Genomic DNA, 6,685 nt, shown 5'->3' on the forward strand with positions numbered 1-6,685 from the left:
TTTTAGGCACCGACGACTGTGTGTTAACGTGTGTGTGCAGCTATCTTCTAGCTCCTCTACAGCTATTTCGTTATTGTCGTTTGAGTAGTCTTCTCTGTGACGGGCGTTTGAAAGGGGCTTAAAGTGTAATTCTGACACAAAATCATCCCATGGTCTTTTTCTGCACATAAACATATCAAGTAAGCCATCGGGAAAGTTTGTTTTGTGTAACAACTATTAACGGAGAAATCTGGGAGAGTCGCTAACCGGCGGAAGTGGCTAACACTGATTAGCTCGGGGCAGTACAGTGAAGGCATTAAAACGTCTTTTTTAACCACTAATGCTGCTCAAAATAACACCAAACCTCTGCAGCAGCATGAGAAGAGTCCCTACACAGAAAACAAAGCACCAACAGTGTAGTTAGTGTTTTAAAGACTTACCAACTGGCCCCTGTACCAGCTCCTCTCATAGTAAAGTCCATTCAAGTGGATTAACAAAGTCAATCCAAAAGGAAGGAGCCCATTGGTGCTTTGTTTTATGTGTAGGGACTCTTCTCATGCTACTGCGGAGGTCATGTGTTATTTTGAGCAGCATTAGTGGTTAAAAAAGACGTTTTAATGACTTCACCGTACTGCCCCGAGCTAATCAGTGTTAGCCACGTCTGGCTGTTAGCAACTCTCTAGGATTTCTCTGTTAATAGTATATATATGAAAGAACTGTCTCTATGGCTTATTTGATGAATGTAAGTGCTGAGAAAAGACCACGGGATGATTATACGCCGGAATTACACTTTAAAAGCAGGACCCTTATGATTAACCTCATTAATTATTCCAAAATGGAAAATATCACAGAAGAAATGTCATTTTTAACATATTTACTGTCACTAGAGCTCAGGGTCAGAGTCAGAGACAAACAAGTAATTGAAGCTTCGACATAAGTGGGGCAAATGCAGTCTGCTCTAGGCTACGAGTAACCCAATCCCCCTCAAATGGTAGGTGATGTGTGGGGCGCTGGTTTGGGCAGGGTCGAAGTTCAAGCACGTGTGGGATGCAGAGTCAACAGCGCGGCATTTAAGGGATGATGTTCCCTGAAATGCCGCTATTTATACCAAATTACAGCGTGCACCTCAGCTAGCGAGTGCACAGCTGGTTTTCTCTTACCAGAGGCATTGATTTGAAAACACTTCCAATCAAACGACGTCTGCGTTGAGTTACAGCTAAGCTAAGTAAGCACCGGGTGCCTCCAGTGCAGTGTTTTGAATGTGGGGTTGAAATTACAGCCTTTGCTGTGGTGTGTGATTAGGGTCTGCATGTATGTGAGGATGTCAGTCAGCCTCCAAACTCTGGAGGGAAGGGCTGCTAATTAAAATGACATGTCAGAAAGATGCAGTGATAACACACTTTACTGTGTGTGTGTGTGTGTGTGTGTGTGTGTGTGTGTGTGTGTGTGTGTGCGTTTTAGCTTATATATGTGTGTCAGAAAGATGCAGTGATAACACACTCTACTCTGTGTGTGTGTGTGAGTGTCTGTGTGTGTGTGTGAGTGTGTGTGTGTGTGTGTGTGTGTGTGTGTGTGTGTGTGTGTGTGTGTGTGTGTGTGTGTGTGTGTGTGTGTGTGTGTGTGTGTGTGTGTGTGTGTGCGTTTTAGCTTATATATGTGTCTGAAAGATGCAGTGATAACACACTTTACTCTGTGTGTGTGTGTGTCTGTGTGTGTGTGTGTGTGTGTGTGTTTGTGTGTGTGTGTGTCTGTGTGTGTGTGTGTGTGTGTCTGTGTGTGTGTGTGTGTCTCTGTGTGTGTGTGTGTGTGTGTGTGTGTGTTTGTGTGTGTGTGTGTGTGTGTGTGTGTGTGTGTGTGTGTGTGTGTGTGTGTGTGTTTTTAGCCTATAAATGTGTGTGTGTGTGTGTGTTTTAGCCTATATATGTGTGTGTGTGTGTGCATCAAATATCAAATTACAGCCAGATAATGGAGTGATGGCGTGGGATCAAATCCAGCTTTAACATTGTCTCCCTCTCTGTTTTCCAACTGTCTGGACAAATAAAAAACACCGAATGTGAGTTCATTACCCACTCCCCTCTGACATCCACCACAGGCATTTCATATATTTCCCTGTCATAAGCAATAAGTCCTCCTTTCTGCTTTGACAAAGAGCTTATTGACCCTGATAAAGATGGTTTCCTGTTCACGCACACAGCCAAGAGAGCCCGCCACACAAAGGCCTTTAAGGAAAAACCCACGCCTGTCACTCTGAGGTAGTTGGTGCGTTCCCGAAACTTCATTTGTGGTCAAGTTTCGTAATTTTAATTTTTGTTTTCCTCAGCTTGCTTTGTCTACTTGTGCCTTTGTTATTTCTTTGTTACCCAGAAGTCAGTACTGCACAGAGGTGATCCAATATGAAAGTCCCAATATATGATGGTCACGAGCACAAACATGAATATTTAACATTTCTATGATAAATTGTTTACTTTTGAGGTTTTAGGTGCTAGATAGAGATATTACAAGATAAACAATTTTGTACATGAACAGAAAATGCTGATATGGCATCTTGTTTTCTAACAAAGCACATTCACAAAATCATTTTTACAGCGTTTAAGCATTTTAAAGAAGATTTTCTCCTTAAAGAGGAATCATGCTCATTTTCAGGTTCATACTTGTATTTTTGGGTTTAACTAGAACATGTTTAGATGCTTTAATGTTCAGAAAACACATTATTTTAATCATCCTGTGTGTCTGAATATACCTGTGTTCACCCTCTGTCTGAAACGCTCCGTTTTAGCGCCTGTCGCTTTAAGAAAGAGCCCAGTCTGCTCTGATTGGTCGACGTTTGTGGGTCTTCTGCATCTGCACTCTCGGCGTCTCTGCACCGTCATTGCAGCCGTGTGCTTTTCTCTGTGGATTCAGTGTTTTTTGGTACTTTCACAGCATCTACGCACGCCATAACCTGCTTTATAATGATATAACAATTAAAAAAGACATGGAAATCTGTCTTTTTACAATATAACACCTTTCAAATGACAGCGGTGAAAGACTTATTCGCAGTTCCATGTTGTACTGGACATTTGAATAAACACCCAGCCTGTCAGCCAGCATCTAATTATTATACAATATATATACTTTTATATTAAATTAACCATTCAGTCTCACAGAAAGCACAAATTTCCCATCATGAGTTACCAGAGCACAAAGTCTGTTCGATCAAAAGAGACATTTTTTTTATTTAACAATCGGAAAAACCTTTTTTTATTTGATTACAATGTAAATTTAAGAAAAGGTGGAATAATATTGAAGAGGCTGCAACAAATGTTCGGGTTTTTTTGTGTTAAATGACATAAAATACGATAAATCTGAAAATATGCAACTGATTATTTTTCATCAATCGACTCATCAGGAAGAAATTGAGTTCTGCTGATGTATGAAGGCACTCAGCAACAATAACACACACACACACACACACACACACACACACACACACACACACACCCTCAGCATCACCTTGACCTCTCTTTAACAATTCCTCCATTGATCGGCGCCCGACTCCAGACTCTGTCACTGTTCAAATCTTAACTCCTCTGTAGAGAAGAGGCCTCTGTGCTGAACATCTATGAGCCACATACCACAGGAGGACACCTACATACCACCTATGTAACACCCACATAACACTGAGGCGCACACACACACACACACACACACACACACACCACCTCCATGACACAAAAGCGTGAGGACAGGAATCTTTTTCTTTTTTCAAAGCTGTAACTCGAGCATCCAACATTTCACCAGCTGACCACAGTAAACCGTAAATGAGTCAGTTGTTTAACTCTTCCAAAACATACTCCTGACTACCCGCCACAATAAAGCAAACAAAAAAATGTGTGTGAGCTTGATGCTGGGCATTCAAATAAGAGTCACATCATTTTTACATTAGTTACACGTCTTCTCTCGCTTGTAAAAAAGAAAGAAAAAAGGAAAGAGCTTGAGCCTTTTTGCACAATAGAGAGACGTTTGTGTGATGCGGTAAACGGCTCCAACCTCCAGACAGACACTTAAACACTTAAACGTGTCTGTTATTTGAACTTGTAAAAGAAGGCGGTGGACGCAGCTTCCTTCGTTCATATTCTTTTTTCTTCCAAACTGATTATGACGTGAAGTGAAAAGGTGTTTAAATAAAGGAATGAGCTCTCCAACCACAGCAATGTAAAACTGTATAATGGCTTCAGTTGAAAGCAGCTGGATCTGCAGCAGAGAGGCGTTTGAATCGCTCTGCTCTGCTGTCCACTCCTCTAGTCTGCCATGCAAACAGCAGCTCCTCCACACAAAAGGTACATGGAGTTCAAACAGGCAGCGAAGGCGCCCAGTAAAGAAACACTTCAGGGGGACTTTGAGGTACTTTCACAGGCTTCGTTGAAGAGTTTAGAGTCCAGACGATGGTGTTAAAGAGTCAGAGTCATGGTGAAAAAGTGTAAAAACAAAAAAGGATGACTTACTTCTGAGATGTCTTATCCTTTCAGACCATTTGTTTGGTGGTTTCAGATTATTCCAGTGAGAGTCAGGACGGCTGGACGGTACAATCCAAGCCCTTCTCTCTCTCTCTCTCTCTCTCTCTCTCCGTCCGTCAGTTGCGTTCAACAGGGCTCTCTGGGCTGATGTAAGACACCCCTGCACATAGGAAAAAGAGAGAGAGAGAGAGAGAGAGAGAGAGGAAAGAGAGAGAGAGAGGGAGAGAGAGAGAGGGGGAGGCAAAAAAGAAAACCTTCACATTCTGTGGATTCTTGGGAAAATGCCAAAGTCCCAGAATTCCACATGCCACACATACGGTTTCAATTAAGGCCGAATCCAGCGTTCAATCAGAAAAAGCTTTCCTGCTCCTGAAAAGAGCCTTTCTTGTGACAGCTAAGGCTGAAGCAACCATGGACTCACTCACTCCGTCATTTCATTATGAGATTTATGGAACTTTAAAGTTTGTTGCTACTGTTTTTTCTTTCCAAACCGAGCGTGCGTTTTGAGTTTAGGGTGTTGTAAATACACGACTTTAATATCAAATCGATGTAATAATCAAGACAAGGCAGCTTTATTTGTATAGCACAGACTCAAAGTGCTTCACAGCTCAACATGTCATGAGTTAAAATGCATTACAGAAAGACAAAGAGAATAAAAACATAGACAATAATCAAAACAGTGCGGACGTTAAAAGTGCAAAGATTTAGCAGAAAGCTAAGGTGAACATAAAAGTGTTCAGTCTAGTTTTAAAAGTGGTCACAGTGGGTGAAAGTCTCACATCTTCAGGACGTTTATTCCAGCTGTTTGTTGCATAATACACAAGAATAAAACACGGATGAATAACAACATGAATAAAACACGGATGAATAACAACATGAATAAAACACGGATCTTTAACTGAGAAGTAGAAATACCCAAGAAGCAGCAACTCAGTGGCCTGAACAAAGCTTTAATAGTCAAAGCAGACCCATGAATCGGGGCGGTAGTAGCTCAGTCCATAGGTGACTGGGCTTGGAACCGTAGGGTTGCTGGTCGAGTCACTGTGTGGACCATGAATGGAGTGAGGACTGGTGGCTGGAGAAGTGCCAGTTTATCTCCTGGGCACTGCCAAGGTGCTGTTGAGCAAGGCACTGAACCCCCAACTGCTCCTCGCTCTAGCATCTCTCCATTGGTTGCATGTATATAGGTCCTGTCTGTGTATTGCGGGCGTGTGTGTGTGTGTGTGTAAAATGAAAAAAATAATAGAGTGAAAATTGAATTTCCCCATTCACAGGACAAATAAAGGAATTCTTCTTCTTCTTCTGAAAAGTATGAGTCAAGCGTCAGAGAGAGGTCGTCCTCTACTGACGTCAGAAATATTGTTGTGCTGCTGATGTGGCCTGAAGCGTCCGAGCAGATTAAAGCCTACCGACGGTTTCAAACAGGAAAACCTAAACATTGAGAAACTGCAGCTCGTCTAAAATGCAGCAAAGCATTTTAACAGTAATCAGGAAAAGAAACATATTGAAACATTTAGGCTGCTAGCTTCGTTACACTGGCTACCTGATTGATTTGTTAAAATGTTTGAAAATGGTTTAGCACCTTCATGCCTCGCCGACTGCTTCCAAACGGCGCCGTCAGGTCACCTGGTGCAGGTGTTGTGCCGTATTCAGCACCCCTGCCGTGAAATGCACCCCCTCGCATTATAGGTGATACTCTGGATCAGAAGGCTGTTGTTTCCACCTATAGGAGTAGTTTATATACAGGGACACACTTTTGAACCTATGAATTGCAAGAAAAGCTGGGATTACATTTAGGAAACACTGAGTCAGGGGTGTCAAACTCAGGCCCGTGGGCCAAATCTGGCCCGCGGTGTAATTATTTTCGGCCCCCAAGATCATATCAAGGTTCTCTGAGAGCTGGCCTGCAAGTATAAAGCGCATACACGTCTACTTTTCTGTTCACAAACATGAGGATCCATGCTACCAGTCTCTGCAGACACACTGAATCCACCCCTCCCCAAAAATGTCCAAAAGAAAGATGGAGGACAGCAGCTTTCAGCAGCGGTGGGAGGCAGATGTTTGTCACCGTGGCTGTAACCAAAGAATCAAACAGAAGAAACACCACGACAAGAACAAGGACCTGCACTGGAAAGGTTCAACATTACACATCTGGAGAGAAGGGAAAACCTGCACATTTGCAGTGTTTTTTTTGTTTTTTTTGTAGATGA

The 6,685-nt window shown here is 42.4% G+C and overlaps 1 protein-coding gene across 3 annotated transcripts in view; it reads right to left on the reverse strand.

Moving 5' to 3' along the window:
• The window catches only part of ddr2a (discoidin domain receptor tyrosine kinase 2a), a 45,514-nt gene extending 40,910 nt beyond the window's left edge, over positions 1-4,604 (reverse strand). For all 3 annotated transcript variants that reach the window (XM_083940375.1, XM_083940376.1, XM_083940374.1), the window contains exon 1: positions 4,464-4,604. The gene's annotated coding sequence lies outside the window, so the exon portion shown is untranslated. The remainder of the gene's footprint in view (positions 1-4,463) is intronic.
• Positions 4,605-6,685: the final 2,081 nt, after the last annotated feature.

This window comes from Echiichthys vipera (genome assembly GCF_963691815.1).
Source record: "Echiichthys vipera genome assembly, chromosome: 3".
NCBI lineage: Eukaryota > Metazoa > Chordata > Actinopteri > Perciformes > Trachinidae > Echiichthys > Echiichthys vipera.